Consider the following 25310-nt stretch of genomic DNA (forward strand, 5'->3'; position numbering starts at 1 on the left):
AGAAAACATTAAGCCTCTTTGATTTAATAATCGGAGCTGAAACCTCTCTGCCATCTCATATAACACACATTTCCTTATTTATCTTTGAATAATAATAATGTAATAATGAGTGGAGGTTAATGTAAATACATACAGTACAGTATTATGTGTTTTAGAGTAACTCTAGTTCATATGGGTTTAAACTACATTTGTGTGATTTAAAATGTTTAAAGTAACGCTCTACAAATTCATTAATGCTTAAATGTGGCCATATTCAGTTAAAACGGGTTAAAAGGTAATGTTTCATGATTTATTGTCAGTAGGAGCTGTAATTGCATTATTTAGTTTTTATTTGAAATGTAATGTTAACAAATGCAAGGAATGGAAAATGTTTTATCTGTGAGAGCTAGTTATTGTATTTTCTTTCATTTTATAGCTCATACGTTGGTATTGATTGCATACTTGCAAGGGTATGCAATAAACATATACCATCAGTTGGAGAGTATGACCATCATTCAGCCGGCAATATACAGATACAGTCAGCATCTACCTGACAGCATTACATTACAACAAAAATGACCGCTGAAAGAAATTAAATATATGAGAGTTTAAAACAGAGTACATTTGTGAAGTATTACAATATATCTTACCCTTTAATGTAATGTACTAAATGTCTTGGTTGAGTCTGATGGTCAATGTGTTAGAGTTGGCACCCCTGCAAAAACATATTTTCTGTACAAAGTTATTCTGAGCACTTCATGCAGTGTTAATACAATGCATGGAGTGCTTAGAATAAGAGTGTTTTAGCTGAGATAGCAGGACAGTTACGGTAGAAAAAGTGACAGACAATAACATTTCAATAGTACACCAAAAATAGTAGAATAAGGAAATAGTAGCATACACTCTGTTCCCTTTTCTTCTTTGGTGGTTCTTTATCTTGAAAACACCATCTGTTACAGTTTAGCTCAAAATGAAACTGTTGCCGACAGGGAATTATAATTTATTAGGCAAGTCTTGCAAGAATTACAACAAATTGTCATTATGGAAAACATAATGACATTATGACCATTTAAGACTTTTGTAACAAAAACTAAAACTTTTGCTTGAAGATATAAGTAAAAAGTAAAAACAGAAGCCATAACCGCAAAGCAGATAAGGAGAAGTATCACCAAGCCACTGCTGCAGACAACTCACACAATTTAACCTCTATAATTGTAATTGTAGTCAGTGTATCTTATTTGGGTGGCCTGGTTTACCAGTACAAGTACAGTGGTGACTGTAATAATGATAATAAGGATCATGATGGAAACCAGGACTGTGGCCGAGATGTTGAGGCAGCGGGCGGTGGAGCCGTAGTGTCGGGCTCCTTCCATATCTCCAACCACCTTCCGATCTCTGGCCTGAAAGGACCAAAAGCACATACATTTGAAATGGATTCATAGATTTTCTAAAACTTTCCCATAAGAAATGTTCTTTCTCTGATTCCATCTTTTGAAGTTTCCGTAGTCCTTTTTTAATACATTTTTGTACAACTTTTTAGTGTTTATTTTTTTAAATAATACGTTCTAAGCCTACATCTTAAGTGTTCAAGATGAACAATTCTGGTGCTGCAACTGCCTGCCAATAACTAACGTTTTTTTTTTGCATTATTCTTTATTAATAGGTCATAAAATAATATTTCCCATGAATGAAACTCACCTTGATGGAGTAGATGAGGGCCGCCAGTCCCAGGCAGCAGGGGTTTGAGTAGAAAAATCAGCAGAGGGACCAGATTATGTGGTCGCTGGGGGGCTCAGGGGGGACGCTCACAGATGTGCACTGAACCACTGTAGATACTCCAGGCTGTCCATGAAACCCTTCGTATCTCCCCTGCAATGGGATATTCTCAGGTGGGTAACCTGCAGGATTCATGGCTGTCAGATCAACTACAGTTCCAGGTGCGACTAGCAGACACGCTGAGCAACTCACAGTGTCATGGTGGTTAGTGTGGGTTTTTATCTTGAAGCTGGGGTTTAGCTTTACGTAGGGAGGCCCGAAAGCCAATGAGACAAACGCATACGCAACCTACTTGGGTTGGCTGTTGCTGCACAAAGAACATACGATTTGCTTTCTTAAAAATAAAGTCTGAAGAGTCTTGATGCACACTTTTATTCCTCAAGGCAATTAGCAAAGGAAAAAGAGTTGCTGCCAAATGAAAAATACACTATAATATAATAAGCAATTTACAATAGAAGGTTCTGTTTTAGGACCACTTTTATTCTCCATATATATTAATAGTGTAGGTGATAATGTGGATGAAGCTACTTTACATTTTTATGCGGATGATACTGTGATGTACTGTGCAGGTCCCTCCATTAAAGAGGCTGTTGTTAAATTACAGGCTGTTTTTAACACTATTCAGACTCAGCTCTCTGAATTAAAGCTTCTTTTAAATGTGGATAAATCCAAGGTAATGCTCTTTTCAAAAGCAAAAAAGACACCAGAGCCTGTTTTTGATATTGTAACTACGCAAGGAACAAAACTTGAAGTTGTTGCCTGTTACAAATACCTTGGTATCTGGCTTGATGATTGTCTTACTTTTAAACTTCAGGTCACTAATCTGCTTAAAAAGCTGAGGGTTAGGCTAGGTTTCTTCTACAGGAACAAGTCCTGTTTCTCATTTGAAGCCAGGAAAAGGCTCTGTGACCTTTTTACCTGTGCTGGACTATGGTGATCTGATGTATATGAATGCACCTGCCTATTGCCTGGAAAAGTTAGATGCTGCGTATCACAGTGCTCTGAGATTTGTTACTAACTGGAAAGCACTTACTCATCACTGTACCCTGTATACCAAGGCAGGTCTGCCTTCACTAACTGTACGGAGGCTCAGTCATTGGTACATGTTCATTTATAAAGCCATGTTGGGTAAACTACCTTTTTATATCTGCTCTCTGATCTCTCGACGAATTGAAAGTACGTATTGCCTGAGATCTCATGATGTCGTTTTATTAAATGTGCCAAGTGCTAGGACTGTCTTAGGGAAGAAAGCTTTTAGATGTGCAGCTCCACTAAATTGGAACAGTCTGCAAACCTGTTTAAAACTGAGCACTTTGGTTCCCCTGCATCATTTTAAAACTGGCTGGGTGACATGCTGTTTGATACTCATGGTACCTGTCACTGTAAATAGAGTTTTGTAAACTGTACCCTGTACATTATGTTGTATGTCATCCTTATTGTTGTTCTGTTGTTTTTATGTTACATGTGTAACTAATGTCCTGCAGGTCACCCTTGAAAAAGAGATCTTTTGATCTCAAGGGGCTTCACCTGGTTAGATAAAGGCTACAAACAAACAAACAATACCGCTTGGTAATAAAATGGTATTGATTGATAATTGCGTGTATTGGGTTATTGAGAAGAGACTAGAGAGTGTTGGACATTTTTTCGGGAGGAGAGGGCCTTTTATCAGTTATTAAAGTTGAAAAGCAATGATTAAAATACATCCATTCCGGGCTTTGAACCACCTGCGTGGAGGATATCGCCACATTCGGGCCGCCGGCTCTACCCACTGAGCTATCTATTCCTTGAAATATTGAACTGTTTTTATATTACTGATAATTGTCTTTTTGTTCACAACTTCTCCACATTTCGAAGTGTTTCCCGAGCCAGAACGACCTATCTTTCTTCCTGGTTTGCTCTATAATGATACAATTCAAATGCAATACCAACAACAACTCAACAGCAACAACGCAAACTACGACAACAACCCACACATTGCGCATTGTTTAGAGCGGTCATAAAGTGTTGAAGCGCTCAAATTCGAAACTGTTTCAACCTGTCACCTGTCAGAATCGAGACGAGGCAGTGCATTGAATCGCGTGAATGGACCGCGAACCAGTCAAGTGATTCATTCAGGAAATGAAGCAGTTGCTGCTTCGGACGTCACATGTCACGTGATTTGAAGCAGTTGCTGCTTCGGATGTCATATGTCACGTGATTTGAAGCAAGCTTCGAAGCACTGCTTCTATGGAATAGGAAGTCCAGGGTTGAAGCTCCGTTCGAAGCTTCAGTGTCAAACTGCCATCACTACCCCGAAGAAACAGTCCCATGTGGCAGGAATCGGGTTCTTCCCTAACCAGCAGGTCGAGCATCGTCTCCGTGCAGTTGGAAGGCTTGCTGTCTCCCAGTGTCGAGACGATGCGGGAATAGCGAGCAACGTCCTCAGCCATTCCGCGGGGCCCGCACTGAGCCTCAGTCCGCTTGCTGGTGGCAGCCACGGACGTCTCCAATCATCCCCGGCATTTCGAGAAAAAAACCAGTTTTTCTTGCGGTGTTCGGGTCCGTCCCGGAAACTTCACGAGACGTTGTCAGGGTCACCAATGTAGTGCCGAGAGATAGGGAGTCGGAGGCGCACCTCCATTGCACCAATGGAGTGCAAAAGTGAACTTTATTGCGGAGCAGAAAAGGACATGTTGCTGGCTTGCAGTCCGAGTAGACAAGAGGACGAGAAGCAAGGAGGGCACACAATATATACACTAAGCAACACATATGTCCGTGCGGAAACAATACCCTTAACTGTAGTTCCATGAGTGAATTATGTCATGTTATACAGTGGTCACCACAGTATGTTTATTATAACATTGTTCTGTGTGTCAAAATGAAAGACAGCCCACACACCTATCAATCATCAAACCGTGGGGTCTTATTTCATAATAATTTCGTAATGTTGTATCGATGTATATAGAGATGTACTACAGCAAAAGTATTCTCCGTCAGGACTTCCTGCAACAACACCACGCCGTTATCTTGATTCTGATTGGCCAGAAGACATTATCAAAGATGTTCTATTGAGAAGACGATCACTACGTGACAAAAGTTTTCAAAACCGTTTCTAGTCTTCGGTATTTCCAGACAAGTGGCTGCTGAAATCAATCTTACTAACTGCTGTCTGTGCAATTTACTCGGCGCGAGTTGGCAGACTTTATTTTGCTTACTTTAACATCATTTTTCATGGTGGGGCTAAGGTGGGCCTAAGCCATTTCTTGGTATGGCTGTAGCCTACCCCAGCGGTGCCACTGGTGGGATGTATGGGGCGGGCCATTCTGCACATGCGTTAAATGCGTTAAATAATGTAACGCAATTAATTACTGCCGTTAGGCGATAATTTTGACAGCATTAGAAAAAATGTAACGCAGAATGCTTGCTCATTCATTTGTATTCAAGTATTTTTACTCTCACAGTAGCCTCTTCTACTTTGTACCCTCTCACAGAACTGTTCACAGTTCAAAGGCTGCTAATTTTGGTCAAACAGCAGTTTGCCTATACAGTGCAACTACAAGGCTATCTACTGTATTTGAATGACAAAAGATGACACTCACCTTAAAATGTCCTTTGTATAGTATTTCTATCTGTCTTAACTGTCGGAACTTGTCCAGGCATGTTAAGTGGGAGTGGATTTGAAATCCTTAACTCAAGGTGTAGAACAATTAAGTTATCAAGCCAATTGCATTACTTACTACAACTTGAATTTGGTTTTAAGTCAATTAACGCAGAAATCCGAGTTTAAATTACACACAATATTAAGTTGATGTAATTACCAACATTATTACGTCAACACAACTTATACATTAATGTTTGCAACTTAAAATGTTTATCTAAATCAATTAATTCAAATGTGTATCTTGCAACCATGCCTTTAATTAAGTGGAGGTAAAAGGTCCCCTGAATGACTTTTTACAGTGTATCACCACTGGAACCACTGTTGCCTTCACCTTCCACATCTTCTCTCTTCTCTGAGCCCTTGGTATTACTCAAGCTTCTCATGGTACTACTTCCTGATGTTGCGATCACTTGACATTGCTACTGTATGTCTTTCACAACTGCCTTCTTCTGCTGCTTAAACACTGAGGTGGGGTCAGACAACAGCATTTTCTCTGGACGGTAGTTTCAAAACCTACAAGCCTTTCTAAAGTCTTAGCAGGAAACACACTCAATCAGTTTTGCTAAACCACTTAATAAAACACACTGAAATAAAACGTTTTAAGTCAATTAGCTTAATTAAAATGTAAATATATCTTTGAATACTGCTTTAAAAAGATCCATGAAGACAACCCTGCTTTAGAAAGACGGCGAGAACAGCAGAAATGGAGACAAATAGAAGCTGCTGAAAGGCTTTGATTACAAATGAATTAAATATTCCAAGCACAAATCTCATTTGAAATAGTTTAAGAACTCTAACAATAATATAAAAATAGTTTACATTCAGAAGAATATTTGAAAGTAAATACAAAACAATACATGTAAACATGATTGACATACATGATTGTATTTACATGTACAGAGCAATGTTTCAGACAGCGATATGGTGTCACAGCCCGAACCCAAACCCTTGTTATGGAGTCCTGTTGGCAAGGGGTGGATTGTCGGAGATTCGGCCATTCAACCAGAGGACACATTCTGTCAGAATGTCAAAATCTGTGCCCTAACGTTTCTGAGGAACCTGACATTTAACATTATATTCTAGTGTACTTGACCTCTCACAGAATTATTTGATGATTTGTATACTGTACTTTGAATTAAGGATCCAGTTTCAATAAAACCTGTACTATTTACACCTATGTTTTAGAGGCTTGCAATTTAGAACTAATACACTTTATTGTATTGGGTTACTCTTATTCTGACTATTTGGTGATGTAGTTCAGCCACCTGGTATTTCCCTCTCCAAATATAATGACCATCAGAGTGAGCATTCTTAACTTATAAGCTATTGTGCCACTTATCCCCCACTCGGAGTTTGACTGTATCAGAGAAGAGGTAGGCCTATGTCTAAAGAAATCTCATTTGCAATATAACTGTACCAGATATTTCCATACAACTACTGGTTAGTGTTCAATAGCACCCTAGACAATTCAGTAATGGTATATGTTTTAGGGATTTCTGTTTTTCTGATAAATGAGAGAAAAGTGAGTCCTCTGTTCCTATCACCAAAAAGTACAATTTCCGTCTAAACTAAAGCTAAGTTTACAGGACTATAATTCAGTATTTTTTTAGTTAAATAATTGTCTGACTATTTAGTGATGTGGGACAGCCACTTGGTTCATACATCAGCACATCTAAAGAGGAAAATAGAGGTCACTCTCAAGTTATGGGCTTTTTTGTCACCTTTCCCATATTTGGCCTGGTCTAATTTGGCTCTTTTTCAGGGATTGTGGTAGTTCTAAAGAACAACCCAAAAAAAAAAAAATTCCCCAAAATCAAATTTCACAACAATCAATGTCATTAATGGTAGACCCTAAAGATAAGAACAATCATTGTTGTCATTTGTTCTACCTCGGGTAGGGGTATCTCGAAAACTAAAGCCTTTTTTGAGGACTTGCTGCTGGACAATTAGTAAGTCTCTGTATACAGTAATAATAATACTCTTGGCTTCCTTAAAGGTCCCCTAGTATACTGTTCTTCATCAATATATTATAGGTCTCAGATATATACAAAACATGTCTCTGAAGTGTTTGGCTCCAAACACCAAACAGATCTTTGCAGCATTACCCATAATCCCCTCTGTTTCAGCCCTGTTTCAAAAGTGCTGATTCTCTGTCTGTTACTTTAGATGAAAACAAGGAGCCCCTCCCCACGCCCCTCTGAGAGAGATTTGGTTAAAAAGAACACAATGGTGCTCTAGGAGGAGATTCAGGTGATAAGGTGGGGGGGGGGGTTTCCTTGGTTTATTATTGGCTATTACACAAGCCAAAAAAACGTTATGACATCATAAAGTGGCCAAAATCTGATCAGCTCATTTTCAGACAGGTTTTTATATCAATGGATCAGGACAAAAACTGAGTGGGATATTTTTTCCTGAAACTTTCAGAATCTCTTTACACAGAGGGGACACATGTTGATGTATAAAAGACAGGAACAAGTGGATTTGGCACAATAGGTGACCTTTAAGAACTTTGTAGTGTGACTTTTTTGATGATATTTTCATGGCATACTATACTATGACCTTTTAAAAATGATTATTTTGATTACATTATACAATGACTTTTTGTACAATGACATTTTTATGGCATTTTCTTACAACTTCTTGACTAATATTTCTATGGGATACCACACTATGACTTTTCGATTTAATTACATTTTTTTTTGCACCTATGTGTGCATGCACATAGGTGCAGCTCAGTTGAGGCTCCCTCCGCAAGATGAGGCCCCCTCCCCAAGGTGAGGCCCCACGCAGTCTGCGTGATCTGCCTGTAGGGAGGGACGGCCCTGGTTAACTGTAAAAAACATTTTGCTGCTGTTTTTGATGTATTTGACCTTCTTTTAAAACACTTCCAGTGTAGCCGCAGTCATATCCGACAAAAATAAATCCAACTTTGACAATTATTTTTTTATGACAATATTATAATGTTCTTTAAACTGTCTTTTAAATTGTGCATTGTAATAGTCAGGGTCTTCCTGAATACCAATACATAAAAAATGTCAGCAAACCTATGTGAGAAATCATTCTGAGTTGAAAACTGAAGTGGTACATCGTCATTTGAGCTTACTTACCCTGTAAAGTAATATACAGGAAACTACTTTAAATAGTTGAGTCTCACAGTCATTGTGTGAGAGTTTGCAGCCCTGAGAATATATATGTTCTGTACAAAGTTACTTGTGCCAGTAATAGTATGTCGTTTTTTTCATTTAACATGGTAAAGCCTGATTGAGAATAAAAATGTCCTTGTCGGAAAAAGGAAATAGTAGCCAACACCCTGTTCCCGTTTCTTTCCTGGGTGAAGTACTTGACCTTGAAATCCCTGTTGGTTACAGATTAGCACAGTGCACATTTCAAAACACTATCATTTGTGTAAGAGTGGAAAAAAAGTGTGTAATGACAAACTGTTTTGCGAAGCCCGTCTCAGGGTTATGAAAGTGATACATTTATTGACAAATGAAACTCTCCTCGACAGGGAATTTATAAACAAACACTCCCTGACAAGCCTGACAAGTCTTGACTTGTCAGGGAATGCCAGGGAAGGCCAAGACTTAATGCCAAACCTCACTATAAATTGTCATGAAGGAAACATGCAGGAGTCCAATGTTTTGCTTGATGATATGAGTAAATAGGTTAAATCTGGAGCCATAAGCGTAAAAAATATCACCAAGCCACAGCTGCACAAAAAAACTCTCATGCTCTTGAAACTTAACCTCTATAATGGGAATTGAAGTCCTTGTTTATTTGGGAGGCCTCCCTTGTCAGTACAAATGCAGCGATGCACATAATAAGGACCATGATGGAAACCAGGACTGTGGCCCAGATGTTGAGGCAGCGGGCGGTGGAGCCGTAACGCCGGGCTCCTTCCATATCTCCAACCACCTTCCGGTCTCTGGCCTGAAAGGACCAAAAGCACATTGATTTGAAATTGGATTCTTAGCTTTACTTAACCTCAGAGAACCTTAAATGTCGAACATCAGCTCAGTCCAATGCTTTAGATTCATGTTTTGCTATATGTTCATGCTTTCAACGGGATAACATCCCTACATAGTTCTCTTTGCATAATTTATATTTTTTGTCTGTCAAAAATGTCACTAATAGATAGTTTGAAACACATTTAAAGTGTCTGTCGTGTTCTTATTTAAATTATTTATTTTTCCTCATTCAAGTTTAATTGTAAATTTTGGGAAAAAATATCTATAATCTTTGAGATTACGATTCCTTTTCCCCCAGCTGCCTGGGGTTAGCTGTTGCTGCACAGGGAACCTGTTTGCTTTCTTTTAAGGTCTTGAAGAGGTTTCAAGTATTTTAGTCTATTTGCATAACTTGATCACGGGTGGATAGTGGCATGCCAGTGCAGAGCAAGACTCTGTTTCATCGTTGTAATGAACTCGATAGCGAGTGTACTGGTCCGTAGTGACTACAATTAACTGTGTTGTTGTTAGAGAGAAGCTTTAGTTAACTCACCAAAAGTAAATGACTTAAGACAAATTCTGGTAGTATAAATGTGCTGCAAAATGAAAATAAATAGCAAAAGAGTGTGTTTTGTCCTGCATCTGAGTGTGCAGTGAAAAATGTAAACAAGAAGCACACTGTTCAGGGTGTGCACTGTAGGTGTAAGAAGAAAAGAAGATTATATTGCTTTAAGAATACATTTTTAATTTGTACTGCTGTTATGTTAAGATAGGAAGCAAACTTGCTGTTTCTACACGGAACCTCACTATCGCGGTAAGCGTGTTGTAACTTCCGGTTGTTGTTATCACCTCCAGGTATCCTGTGTGCCTGTTCTGCTGCTGATAGCTTATATTATCTTAACTTAAATCGATCGTTTTAAAACTCTTGATCACGGCAACTGCCTGACGTTGTAATCATACTGCAGCTTAAGCACTCACAACTCTCCTTGTCTTAGCGACTGTAACCAGGGTTGCCAACTTTGGGTACCTGGCTGGAGTGAGATTTTGATATCATGGGTTTAATTACATATGCGCACAAAATGACTGCTATCGTGTCAGCAGCAGCACCTTAGCATATATATAGGATATATATAGAATATATACAAATACACAATATTGGACACAGACTATAAAGGGCACAAAGTTTCATTCACTAATGAAAGTCAAACACATGTTTGTTTCCACTGTTTTATTGTGTGCATATACCTGTCGCGATAAGCAATTCATTGACTTATCGTACGATAAAAAAAAATGAACTCGATAACTTTTCTGACCTTGATACATTTCCATTTACATGAGGATGTGACTAGCAGTTTGAAAGGATGTCCTTGAATTATTATTATATATTATCATTATGTCAGTGGTCTAAAATGGTCATACAACGGTGCCGACAATATTATCGTTTATCGCAATAATTTCCGGGAAAATGTATCCAACAAAATTAATTATCGTGAGAGGCCTATACATGAAACACACACCTCACACACAAACAAATCTACAGACTTACTCCAAACTGCCAAATATATTAATTAACACACTCTCACTCTCATACACTCTTTGACTCTATTTTGGCCTAGTAGAACAATAAGCAGCAGACTTTTACTTTTTAATAATTTCTACTGGATCTTAGATCTGCGCATGCTCAATACGGGTCGGAGATTGACCAACCGGCTCCCACTGCTCTGCTGTCTGTTAACATTGTTAAGAGTGGTGGGGGCGGGGAGCAGGGCCGTATCCAGGTCCGGACCTCGGTAATTTTCTCCGAGCTATGTGTCTAAACTTGTAAAATAATTGCACTAAACGGGGTTCCAGGTGGTTAAAGGTGACCCATCATACAAAATGCACTCTTGTACGTCTTTTATACATGAATATGTGTTCCCGGTGTGTCAGGGAACTCACCAAGTGTTAGAAAACACAACCCTCTCTCTTTTCCTCCATACCCAAATCTCTAAAAACGGGGCTGCAACGGATCTGATACAGACTGATACAGATTTGGAATTGTTCTGACGTCAGAAACGGGGAGCTCCGCCTATATGGGCAACTCTCCACCAATCAGGGGAATCAGAGTGTGCGTGGCATGGTAACAGCATGGTAACATGGCGCTCGTGCCTCGTCCCCCTCCTTTGCAGGGGGCGTGGTCAGCTGCAGCTCATTTACCACATAATCAGCCCTTGTGAAGACAGGGCTGGAATAGAGCAAATAGATTTCATCTATTGCCATGCTTTTGGTATCAACAGGATTAAACTAAAAACAAATCAAGGTGTTTTTATGTTTTTTTTAATGACTTTTCAGTCGAGACAAATTAAGCTCACAGGGTTTTATAACAAGTATTTTAAAGAAAATCAACAGTTTAACTGAATTAAAACCTAACCAACCCCAACCTGAAACTATATGGTTAATAAGTTCGATCTTGCCACTGGTAGTAGCAGTTGGCAATCACGCAAGTGCATTTGCTCGTAGATAAATGATGGGGGGGTCTGTGGACATTTAAGGCTTCACATCTTGGAAGAGGCAGCGATGGCCGAGGCTCCTGGGCGGCTGTAAACGTGCACTTCTGTGTTCTGAGAAACACAAAAGTGGAGAAGAGAGAGAAAGATGATATTATTTAAATGAACATAAGTTACATGTCATATTCAAGCTTAACTGGTGGCATTATGAAATATGGAAGAAAGAGAAATCACAAATTAACATTTAATCCAATCTAAACATCTATACATGGATGGATTGCTACCCTCCACTGGATTATACCTCACAGCGAGAGTGTTTACATTTTTGTTCTCGGCGTTGTACTTGTTGAGAAGGCTCTGAACGCGGTTGCAGTGGCGGTTCTACGGGGTGGCACGGGGTGACAGCTGCCACCTCAGCAAAAGGCCTTGCCATCCCAGCTGCCACCCCATTTGGCAGCTTTGTTTTGAAAGAAAAGTTGTGGCTCATCGGACATTTATGGGAGAAAATCTCTAATGTCCGAGTGCAAGTACATGCAGCACAAGAGGCGAGCCTTGTAACCCCTCCCACGGGGGAGAATCCCCCCAGACCCCCCTGTGTCTGTGTTTTAAGCATGTCAACTCTTTCACCTGTGGGGAAGTTGCAGGATTGGCTCCAGGTCGCCCTTTTTATTTACTACAAGACAAATGTGCCTTTTTATTTCATACAGTTCAATTTGGATTGAGACAGGGAAATAATCTAAACCTCACGCGTGGCGTTTCACTGTCAAGGGGAGCGTGTATGTAATTACATTGCAAATACTGACTTGAGCCCCACCACTGCATGGGTTAGCCCTACCATAGATTACCCAACACAAATACTCTGGAGAGACTGTTTGTGGTCTACAATGAGAGAGAAGAGCCTGTCAAGTTTGGCTGTACTCAGCATTGAATCAAAACGCACCATAGCTTTAAATCTTAATAAGTTTGTGAGGCGCTTTGCTGAACAAGATGGTAATCGCCACATTCAGCTGTTATAGGCATGCCAACGTGATGCTCTGCTCACGGATGAGTCGATGAGAATAATAAACTGTTAAGATGATGATCTTACGTGTGTATAATATTTTTCTTCTTTGTGGGGGTCTGCCCCCAAAAACTGTTTCAAGTCCTGAGAAAGTCAAATAAGACGGTGTGTAAAACTACACTGCCCAGCCAAAATAAAGTAACCACTTTGATTTAACTAGGCCAGTAGCTAGGACTTTCCACTAGATCATAACTGCAGCGATGTTTATGTTTTAGCTGAATACACGTTTTTTAACCCTAATTGATGCAGTTAGTCACTTCTTTAATGTTTGTTCTTTCTGATGTAAAGTCAAGGTTGTAACTGTTTGCAATGAAGTTGTGGGGCGCTGAACTGTTCTTTTGATTTATGATAATCAATGATCAATTTACACACGGCATCTATTGCACGTCTGTCCGTCCTGGGAGAGGGATCCCTCCTCTGCTGCTCTCCCTGAGGTTTCTCCCATTTTTCCCTTTAAACTGGGTTTTCTCCGGAAGTTTTTCCTTGTACGATGTGAGGGTCTAAGGACAGAGGGTGTCGTATTGTCATACTGATATTCTGTACACACTGTGAAGACCACTGAGACAAATGTAACATTTGTGATATTGGGCTATATAAATAAACATTGATTGATTGATTGATTGATAATTACTTGTCTTTCAAATTTGAAGGAGGGTGAGCAAGCATTTTGAGGAACATTCATCATTAACTCCTCCAAAAAATATAGTTTATTTAATAATAACACTGAATATGTGAATCCTAACAGTAATTGACAGCTGATAGGAATAATGTGATTGTTAATATTATCATATTAATTCAGACAAACATCGCTGAGACAGTTAATTAATGTACTTATTGCAGCAGTCTGCATAGATTTGGTACCCCTGCTGGTCTAAGAGTGAAACAAACTCATTCAGTTATTGTTCAGTTAAAATTCATTAAATTACGTCTGCCACCTTATATATTTATATTTAAGGCTTTACTGATGTGCCACAATAATTTAACCTATGTTATTGAGTTAAAATATCAATATTCTGGCTTTCCAAGTTAACATTGTTGATATGACTGCGATTAAATCAGCCCTCTTGCCACCCCAAGAGTATTTGTCTAGATCTGCCCCTGCGCGGTTGCCATAGTCCGCATGAACAGCCTTCAAGTTCTCCACCTGCATGAAGAACCAGACAGTGAGAATTTAGGCTTTGAAAACAGATTTTCCAAACTGAAACTAAACCATTATCTGCCAAAGTCAGGGCCATTTGTTTCTTCTCATGAGAACAAGAAACTCTTGTCCTCTGTAGTCTTGCTTTCTCACGTTCTTCTGTGCACCATTCAGGATGTATCAAGTCGATGTGTATGTGTGGTACAAACAGGGAGACCGAAATACCGTTGCCCACCGTCCCAAAGATACAAATATACAGTATAAAAATATATACATGACACCACAATAAATATATAAAAATAGCAGTCACGTAAACAAGATGGATGAACATATGAGAATGAATGAATCTATGACAAGTCAACAATTCCATCACAATTTCATCATAGTTGGTGGTTTTTTACAATTGTGTTGTGAAGGGAGTATTAAAGGACAAACTACAAACAAAATACATCTTAAAAAATCTTGTTATTTATTGTTGTAGCTAAATACTTTGAGAGAGAATTGAACCAACCAAACTTTTTTTCAACATCCAACTTCATAGTTTGTAATAGGAAAAATCAATTGGTAAAATTTGGTAGATTGTTTTTGCAAAGTGGAACGAGGAAGCACGAACACCGTGCCATGCACAGAGGGGGGTTAACCACTTCCACACAAGCCACATTGTTCCAGTCACTGTGGGGAGCTGACAGCTTGAGAGAAAAGAAAGCTTCAGAAATATTATTGCTATGGTGAACCAAAACAACACATCTGGTTGCTTTGCTTCTGTTGTCAAATTTGCATTGTTGTATTTATTTTAAATCATAATTATGTAGATGGAATACTGATTCAGTGCTAGGGTTGGGCCTACAGAAGCAGTTTGTAGTTTGATTCAAAAGATCGCTAGAGAATTTTATTTAGATTTCTGGTTCCTTAACAAATGGGCCGTGCACCATAGTCCCAGTTTGTTTTTTGGCCTCCTTTCTGTACTTCACACAGCAGCACACCCTTATTGGACTGCACTTAATGTTGTTATTTATTTAATTTTTTGTTTAAACACATATTGACTTCCATTTCATAATTGAAGTAAACAAGCCTGCTGTGTATCTCTCACTGCGGCATGCTGTGTTGCGACCCTGAGGCGGTCAGACAGGCAGAGCGAACACAGTAGCGTTTCCCGAGAAACACAAACTATAACTTTCGTTTTGACTTTTGCATGCACTGGCTGAGGGTGCAGTACTAACTGATTTATGATGAAACCTGTTTTCCGGCAGGTTTCAGTGTAACAGTAGAGGAGACCAGTGGCAGTTGCCACACCATGAATTGCATTAATCAGAAATAACATGTGAATGAAAGAAAATTAAGAAAATTAACAAATGATTTTTGAATCATATATTTGAATAGAATCAACCAAATGATCCAAAAGCCTTAACAAGTGAGTAGTAATACAAATGCCACTTCAATCTCATTAGTATGCAGAAAAAGTGACAGGTCGCCCCGCCCCTTTTCGACCGGAAGTCCCGCCTTATTTGACCGGAAGTCCCGCCTTTTTATTTTATTTTGAAACCGGAAGTCCCGCCTCGTTCGACCGGAAGTCCCGCCTCGTTCGACCGGATGTCCCGCCCCCGCTTCCGGCGGATGTCCCGCCCCCGCTTCCGGTTTTCAAAATTAAAATTAAAAATAAATTAAAATTAAAAAAATGAGAAAAATAAAATGCCGTTGTTTTCAATCAATTAATATGCCTAGGATATATGTCCCGCCTCCTTACCACTTCCTGTGTGGTTAATCCTGTATACAGTATCGAATGTAACTTACAAATACTTGCAAATAACATGAAATTAATCAAAAGTAAGGCATCTTAAAAACATATATTTAAACCTCTCTGTTTTTGCAAACAGGACATGACAGGACATGAGGGGAGAGAACATATGGTGGAGGAGGGGGAACACACACACACACATACACACACACACACACACATACACACACACACACACACACACACACACTTTCCCCGCCCCTCACCCTCTCCCTCTGTCTAAATAAAAAGCCATCGTCTTTAGTCACTCTTAAATATTTTTCAAGTCGAGAGAAAATGGCCAAGAGACGTCTTGATATGAATTGAATCAGCGAGACACCGGTGACAACTTACAGCCATCCGTTGGGTGCTCCAAATCAAAGTAAAGCATATAAAAAACAGATATTTTAAAAAGTCAGCCTTTTTGCTAGAGGATAAGGGAGGGGGAAAACCCCAAACCCCCTATGGAGAAGTCATAAACCCCCTATGGAGACAAACATGTTGTAAACAGAGGGAGGTAGGTAGGTAATATACTTAAATATATATATATAGAAAGTCAGAGAATATTTATCAGAGGATAAACCATATACATTTGTACAAGTCGACACTGGTGCATTTTGTAAGAAAACAGAGTTTTCGTACTCAGACCGCTGCAACAATTTCAAGCAGATCTCTGTGATATGCAGTCGCTGTCCGAATATAATGATGGCTTTAATTATTTGTTAACAGTCATAAATGTATTTAGAAAAACCTGTGCTCAAACATTAAAAAGAAAAAGAAGGGTAAGGTTACCAAAGCTTTTTGATACAGGTTTAACACACAGCGAGATCCCTAAAAAGTTACAAACAGCTGAGGGGAAAGAATTCTTTAATAAAGTTTAATAAAGTTTTTCAAAACTTGTTGAAGAAAAATGGTATACAACATTATATATAACCGCCATTGACATAAAGGCATGTATGGTAGAAAGATTTAACCGTACGCTGAAAACTAAAAAGTGGAGGTATTTTACAGCTAAAAACACTCCTAGACCTATGATAGTGTTTTTTATGTATGACAACTCTACAACTGGTAGAAAGTTAAGTACTTTTTCTGAGCAGATTTTCTTTAAGACTGTGACTCTTAACACACCAACCCCCCGAGAGCCAGACATACTCATCCCCTTTTCAACGTATTTTGTTTTTGTCTTTCTCGCTTTTTTTTCCATTATATTTTTGAAAAAACTACATAGTGATTGCTAGCAAAAATACAACATGCAACTAATACATTATACAATATTACGACTTTTTGCGATATTTTCAACACAATATACTTGTACCCTTTTTTTTTTGTAGGACTTCCAGATATTTTGCATGTCATACATAAACATAAACATGGATCTATGAAATGAAACACCTCTTCCCAAAGCGTGACTACCCTATTGAGGGCATGCGTCTAGGGCAGTAGGGTCTAAATCGATGGGCCAGATATACTAACATGCAGAACGTACGGTATGTTTGAAAAAGACTAACCATTTATCCAGTTCAAGCTGTCTTTAAGATGTGACATCGCGCTCTGACTATTTCCCATCAAATCGTGACAAACTATTACTTGTTCTTACATTTGACCTCTTGCTGCTTGGTTGAAAATGATAGATGAAAAAGAACTTTTTTAAAAAGAGTCAAACCACAAATGTTTTAAGATTGTTACAAAATGTAAAAAATAAAAAAGGTCTGGAGACAAAATTAATTCAGGTGACTCTGGCTTTATTAGGACAACAGACATATAATACAAATGGGTTAGGGGTTAAATATAACCATCGTGGACTTAATAGTCTAACAAAATACTTTTATCTGAATACATTTGTTCTTTTTAAGAGCACTTTTTGAAATTATTTATTTATTATTTCAGTGGAACAATCCAGTGTTTGTTAACATTAACACTTTCTTCTCTTTTTCTTGTGTTACTAAGATACTTTTAAACACACTTTGGTGTATGCAACACTTGTTCAGATAAAACAAGGTTTTTTCTTTTCTGATAAACTTACATATTTTAGTTATTTTATGTTACCAAGATACTTTGAGATACACCCTGATGTACACAACACTTAACAAAGGGTATAATATGAAGTAGTTGGTAAGGAAGGGGTTTTTCTTTAAGGGTGCAAAACTTTTAGAACAGGGTAAAATATTCATTAATTTGTATTGAATTGAGTTTTCTTTTTTTGATTTTCAACATACTATATGACTTTTACATATTTCTGACGTACTATACTTTTTTTTTTTGACTTTTTTCTGTAGAATCTTGACAAAACTATTACTTGTTCTTAAATGATGACCTATTGCTGGAGATGAAATGAAAAAGCTACAACGCTTAAAGAACTTTTTTCTAAAAAACTCTCAACTCTACACTGACTTCCCCCACTCAACGCAATAAGTCCCACCCCACTCAGCAAATCATCTAAAACGAAGGACCCCATCAAGACGACCGTTGAAAACTAGCCATGGATCTGAGAAAAACCAAGTCTGATGTAGCCTACCCTTATTATCACCAGGATAATGGATATGGGCTTAATGACTGGATGGTACAAAGTAGGGGAGAGGATGTTCCCGAAGAAGAGCTCTCCTCTATATGTAATAGTATTGTAAACGAAACATTTAAAGTGGTCCCGGAATCTTCATTTTTCAGAAACATTCTGTAACATTACCGAAGAAATTACACTTACTCTTTTTCTTGTGTTACCAAGATACTTTTAGATACAGTTTGGTGTCTGAAAACTGAAACTGGGTGAATATAAAGTACTTTATAAGGAATTCGGATTCTTTTAAAGGCAGATTTTGGCTTTTTTCTCTTGCCAAGATACTTTTAGACACACTTTGAGGGATGCAAAACAGTCTGATTAGATTTTTTCTTAAAGACTGTTTCTCTAAAAGGTAAGTTTGTGATTTTAACAATTTTCCCTGACACTTGGCAGATTTGTGTGTAATTCTCTCACAAAGGAACTGTAAGATACACTTTTTATGTATGCAAAACCTTAAACTTTTTTTTTTTTTTTTGAAAATAAAATACTTTGTCTGAATACATTTTCTTTAAAGGCACTTTTTTTATTTTAACGCTATTTCAGTGGAAAAATACAGTTTTGTTGACATCAAGGCTTTTTTTCTCTTTTCTTGTGTTACTAAGATACTTTTAGACACACTTTGATGTATGCAACACTTGTTCAGTTAAACAATGGGTTTTTTTTTCTGATAAACTTACATATTTTAGTTATTTTATGTTACCAAGATACTTTGAGATACACCCTGATGTACGCAACACTTAACAAAAGGGTATAATATGAAGTACTTGGTAAGGAAGGGGTTTTTCTTTAAGGGTGTAAAACTTTAGAACAGGGTAAAATATTCATTAAATTGTATTGAATTGAGTTTTCTTTTTTGATTTTCAACATACTATTTGTACACAATGACTTTTCCATATTTCTGATAAACTATACTTTTTCCGTAAAATCATGACAAACTATTACTTATTCTTAAATTTCACCTATTGCTGGAGATGAGATGAAAAAGCTACAACGCTTAAAGAACTTTTTTTCTAAAAACTCTCAATTCTATAATTGACTCCCCCATTCAACGCAATGAGCCCCACCCTCCACTCAACAAATCTTCTAAAACGAAGGACCTCACTAAGACGATCGTTGTAAACTAGCCATGGAGCAGAGAAAAGCCAAGACTCCCCCCGCGAGTTGCAGTCAGGAACAGAGTCCACCAGCGACACCACCATGTGGGAAACCCGAATCTTGCAGTACTACTGCTGCTGATGCTACTCCTCGGGTCAAGAAGTCTCGGTTTAGGGACACAGTGAAATCGGAATTGTTTTATATTCTGGAGATGGTGATGTATCGGTACAGAAAAGAAATCTGCAAAGAATGCCGACGCAGTAACCCCGACCAGAGGCAACACGATTGTCGGAATGACATGCCCGATTTCTTCTTCAGAAACAATTACAAAGCGTTAATGAAAAGACTTTGGCTCGCCGACTTCGTTGCAGTGATTGACCAGAGTATTATTGAAAAAGGCATTTGCGAGGATAAACTGAGGATAGGACGCGCTTCGGAAGCCTTTCTGCACAAGCTTGTAAAATGCAGATGCCTCAAGGAGAGACTTGAAATATCCATACAGAGTTGGATGGAGAAGAAGAAGAAGACTAACAAACAGCAGTCGGATGGAGAAGAAGCCAGGGACTTGTTCAATGCAGTGACTTTTTTCTTTAAGTAAAATAAAAATGGGAAACTACTATGCAAAACGCTCTGTATATATTGATCATAATGTAGTCCTTACCCGTTTAATAAGTGTGATGATGGGGACGATTGAAAACAGAATGAGTAGTGACCCCCGTGTAAGCAGAATGGCTGAAGTTTGTAAACTAGAAGACATTTTGGATATCGTTCGTTCTGGCAGTACTATTCCGGGTCATTGGGAAATGATTGTAAACGAAACATTTAAAGTGGTCCTGGAATCTTCATTTTCCGAAACATTCTGTAACATTATCTCAGAAATGAAACAAACATCAACAGTGTATCATGTGCTCTCATTGTATGCTCTGTTTGTAGATGTAATGCATCTTTGCGTCGAAAACAGCATAGACGTGAATATTTTGACTGAAGTGAAAAAACTCCATCACGATATCTCCAGTAATATGGGGAATTCTAAGCTGGAGACTGTCCTGGGGATGCTACAATCAGTATAACTATTGATTTTGCGTGTGAAAAAAATAAAAAAGTGGTTTTTTACATCTAAAAACTGTTGTCATCATTTTAGCAAGGGGAGCGTGTCTGATACATGTGTATTACAGTCCTTCTTGTTGTGTTTTTCAGTGTTTTCTGTGTGTCTGTACACACAAAGCACGCGTCATTATCTACTTTTCAGCTTTTATACACAAAGTGTATCTTTCGGTAACTTTCTCAGAGAATTTAAGCATAAATCTGTCAAATGTTCAAAACAGCCTTGTTTCACTGAAATACCCTCAAAATGACAAACTGCCATTATTACGAAATCTCCTCAAACAGAGTACTTTCTACAGATGAAGCCTTCCCACTCAACGCAATATGTCCCACCCACTCAGCAAATCATATAAAACTAAGGACGACCGTTCAAAACTAGCCATGGATCTGAGAAAAACCAAGTCTGATGTAGCCTGCCCTTATTATCACCAGGATAATGGATATGGGCTTAATGACTGGATGTTACAAAGTAGGGGAGAGGATGTCCCCGAAGAAGAGCTCTCGTCTATATCATATCCATGTAAGGTCTTTAGGACAAAAGAGGACCATGATAACATGACATATGAAGAATATCTTTCTTTAAAAGATGGTATTATAGATAACCTTTATAGAAACAGTATATCTCATACCACTCGCCAAGATCGCAAACGACAATTAGCAGAAAAGAATAGAAAAAGTAAAGAAAAACGAAGAAAAAGAAAAAACAACATGAAAAGGAGAAGAAAAATTAAAAGCAAACGCAGAATGCGAATGAAAAGAAAAGGGACCATAGGACGGAAAACTAAAAAGACAAAAAGAAGGAAGGTAAAAAGAAACAAAGTGAAGAAATTTAAACTAGAGGATGGTGTTGAAGAGCCATTACCGGATCATAATAATCTTATAGATCATCTCCCGCTAACCGACTGCTGCGAATGTGTTGAACAAATACCAAAAGCAATGGCAGAACTTTGCTTCAGTATAATGAGAGAAAAAGCGCGATACTGTGGAATTGCCCAAATTGGCGACAGTGCCAGAATATGTATTAAAAGACTGTTGGAGGATCTCTATTCTAGTGTCGGTTGTCATTACAGCGAAGGATATGCCAAAACGTGTGACGACATAGACAAAGCTTTTGAAGACAATTATATGGTACCTGTCCTTACAGCTAAACAAATCCTACGCCAGGTATTCAACAGACAAAAAACAGAGCATACAGTGAAAGCACATGATACACTATAAATGTTTCGTTTACAATACTATTACTATATATGAAAGCAAAAAAATAAAACACATTTTCATTGTGTAATGATTGTTTAATTGAAAAAACACAACATTCAACACAATTCATAGAAAACATATTACATTTTACCAAGTTAATGTCGTAGTGCATACAAGGTAATAGACTTAACGATTTGCACTGCTGCTTCTCTCCGCGTTTCATTGACAGTGATCGGTTTGTCGTTCAATTCACACAGCCCAAGTAGATGTTTAGGGGTCTCTTGGAAGTATACGAAAGCATTTTTTTGTCTTTTTAGTTTTCCGTCCTATGGTCCCTTTTCTTTTCATTCGCATTCTGCGTTTGCTTTTAATTTTTCTTCTCCTTTTCATGTTGTTTTTTCTTTTTCTTCGTTTTTCTTTACTTTTTCTATTCTTTTCTGCTAATTGTCGTTTGCGATCTTGGCGAGTGGTATGAGATATACTGTTTCTATAAAGGTTATCTATAATACCATCTTTTAAAGAAAGATATTCTTCATATGTCATGTTATCATGGTCCTCTTTTGTCCTAAAGACCTTACATGGATATGATATAGACGAGAGCTCTTCTTCGGGGACATCCTCTCCCCTACTTTGTAACATCCAGTCATTAAGCCCATATCCATTATCCTGGTGATAATAAGGGCAGGCTACATCAGACTTGGTTTTTCTCAGATCCATGGCTAGTTTTGAACGGTCGTCCTTAGTTTTATATGATTTGCTGAGTGGGTGGGACATATTGCGTTGAGTGGGAAGGCTTCATCTGTAGAAAGTACTCTGTTTGAGGAGATTTCGTAATAATGGCAGTTTGTCATTTTGAGGGTATTTCAGTGAAACAAGGCTGTTTTGAACATTTGACAGATTTATGCTTAAATTCTCTGAGAAAGTTACCGAAAGATACACTTTGTGTATAAAAGCTGAAAAGTAGATAATGACGCGTGCTTTGTGTGTACAGACACACAGAAAACACTGAAAAACACAACAAGAAGGACTGTAATACACATGTATCAGACACGCTCCCCTTGCTAAAATGATGACAACAGTTTTTAGATGTAAAAAACCACTTTTTTTATTTTTTTCACACGCAAAATCAATAGTTATACTGATTGTAGCATCCCCAGGACAGTCTCCAGCTTAGAATTCCCCATATTACTGGAGATATCGTGATGGAGTTTTTTCACTTCAGTCAAAATATTCACGTCTATGCTGTTTTCGACGCAAAGATGCATTACATCTACAAACAGAGCATACAATGAGAGCACATGATACACTGTTGATGTTTGTTTCATTTCTGAGATAATGTTACAGAATGTTTCGGAAAATGAAGATTCCAGGACCACTTTAAATGTTTCGTTTACAATCATTTCCCAATGACCCGGAATAGTACTGCCAGAACGAACGATATCCAAAATGTCTTCTAGTTTACAAACTTCAGCCATTCTGCTTACACGGGGGTCACTACTCATTCTGTTTTCAATCGTCCCCATCATCACACTTATTAAACGGGTAAGGACTACATTATGATCAATATATACAGAGCGTTTTGCATAGTAGTTTCCCATTTTTATTTTACTTAAAGAAAAAAGTCACTGCATTGAACAAGTCCCTGGCTTCTTCTCCATCCGACTGCTGTTTGTTAGTCTTCTTCTTCTTCTCCATCCAACTCTGTATGGATATTTCAAGTCTCTCCTTGAGGCATCTGCATTTTACAAGCTTGTGCAGAAAGGCTTCCGAAGCGCGTCCTATCCTCAGTTTATCCTCGCAAATGCCTTTTTCAATAATACTCTGGTCAATCACTGCAACGAAGTCGGCGAGCCAAAGTCTTTTCATTAACGCTTTGTAATTGTTTCTGAAGAAGAAATCGGGCATGTCATTCCGACAATCGTGTTGCCTCTGGTCGGGGTTACTGCGTCGGCATTCTTTGCAGATTTCTTTTCTGTACCGATACATCACCATCTCCAGAATATAAAACAATTCCGATTTCACTGTGTCCCTAAACCGAGACTTCTTGACCCGAGGAGTAGCATCAGCAGCAGTAGTACTGCAAGATTCGGGTTTCCCACATGGTGGTGTCGCTGGTGGACTCTGTTCCTGACTGCAACTCGCGGGGGGAGTCTTGGCTTTTCTCTGCTCCATGGCTAGTTTACAACGATCGTCTTAGTGAGGTCCTTCGTTTTAGAAGATTTGTTGAGTGGAGGGTGGGGCTCATTGCGTTGAATGGGGGAGTCAATTATAGAATTGAGAGTTTTTAGAAAAAAAGTTCTTTAAGCGTTGTAGCTTTTTCATCTCATCTCCAGCAATAGGTGAAATTTAAGAATAAGTAATAGTTTCTCATGATTTTACGGAAAAAGTATAGTTTATCAGAAATATGGAAAAGTCATTGTGTACAAATAGTATGTTGAAAATCAAAAAAGAAAACTCAATTCAATACAATTTAATGAATATTTTACCCTGTTCTAAAGTTTTACACCCTTAAAGAAAAACCCCTTCCTTACCAAGTACTTCATATTATACCCTTTTGTTAAGTGTTGCGTACATCAGGGTGTATCTCAAAGTATTTTGGTAACATAAAATAACTAAAATATGTAAGTTTATCAGAAAAAAAAACCCATTGTTTAACTGAACAAGTGTTGCATACATCAAAGTGTGTCTAAAAGTATCTTAGTAACACAAGAAAAGAGAAAAAAAGCCTTGATGTCAACAAAACTGTATTTTTCCACTGAAATAGCGTTAAAATAAAAAAAGTGCCTTTAAAGAAAATGTATTCAGACAAAGTATTTTATTTTCAAAAAAAAAAAAAAAGTTTAAGGTTTTGCATACATAAAAAGTGTATCTTACAGTTCCTTTGTGAGAGAATTACACACAAATCTGCCAAGTGTCAGGGAAAATTGTTAAAATCACAAACTTACCTTTTAGAGAAACAGTCTTTAAGAAAAAATCTAATCAGACTGTTTTGCATCCCTCAAAGTGTGTCTAAAAGTATCTTGGCAAGAGAAAAAAGCCAAAATCTGCCTTTAAAAGAATCCGAATTCCTTATAAAGTACTTTATATTCACCCAGTTTCAGTTTTCAGACACCAAACTGTATCTAAAAGTATCTTGGTAACACAAGAAAAAGAGTAAGTGTAATTTCTTCGGTAATGTTACAGAATGTTTCTGAAAAATGAAGATTCCGGGACCACTTTAAATGTTTCGTTTACAATACTATTACATATAGAGGAGAGCTCTTCTTCGGGAACATCCTCTCCCCTACTTTGTACCATCCAGTCATTAAGCCCATATCCATTATCCTGGTGATAATAAGGGTAGGCTACATCAGACTTGGTTTTTCTCAGATCCATGGCTAGTTTTCAACGGTCGTCTTGATGGGGTCCTTCGTTTTAGATGATTTGCTGAGTGGGGTGGGACTTATTGCGTTGAGTGGGGGGAGTCAGTGTAGAGTTGAGAGTTTTTTAGAAAAAAGTTCTTTAAGCGTTGTAGCTTTTTCATCTCATCTCCAGCAATAGGTCATCATTTAAGAACA

This window comes from Pseudochaenichthys georgianus, chromosome 6 (assembly GCF_902827115.2).
Source record: "Pseudochaenichthys georgianus chromosome 6, fPseGeo1.2, whole genome shotgun sequence".
Lineage (NCBI taxonomy): Eukaryota > Metazoa > Chordata > Actinopteri > Perciformes > Channichthyidae > Pseudochaenichthys > Pseudochaenichthys georgianus.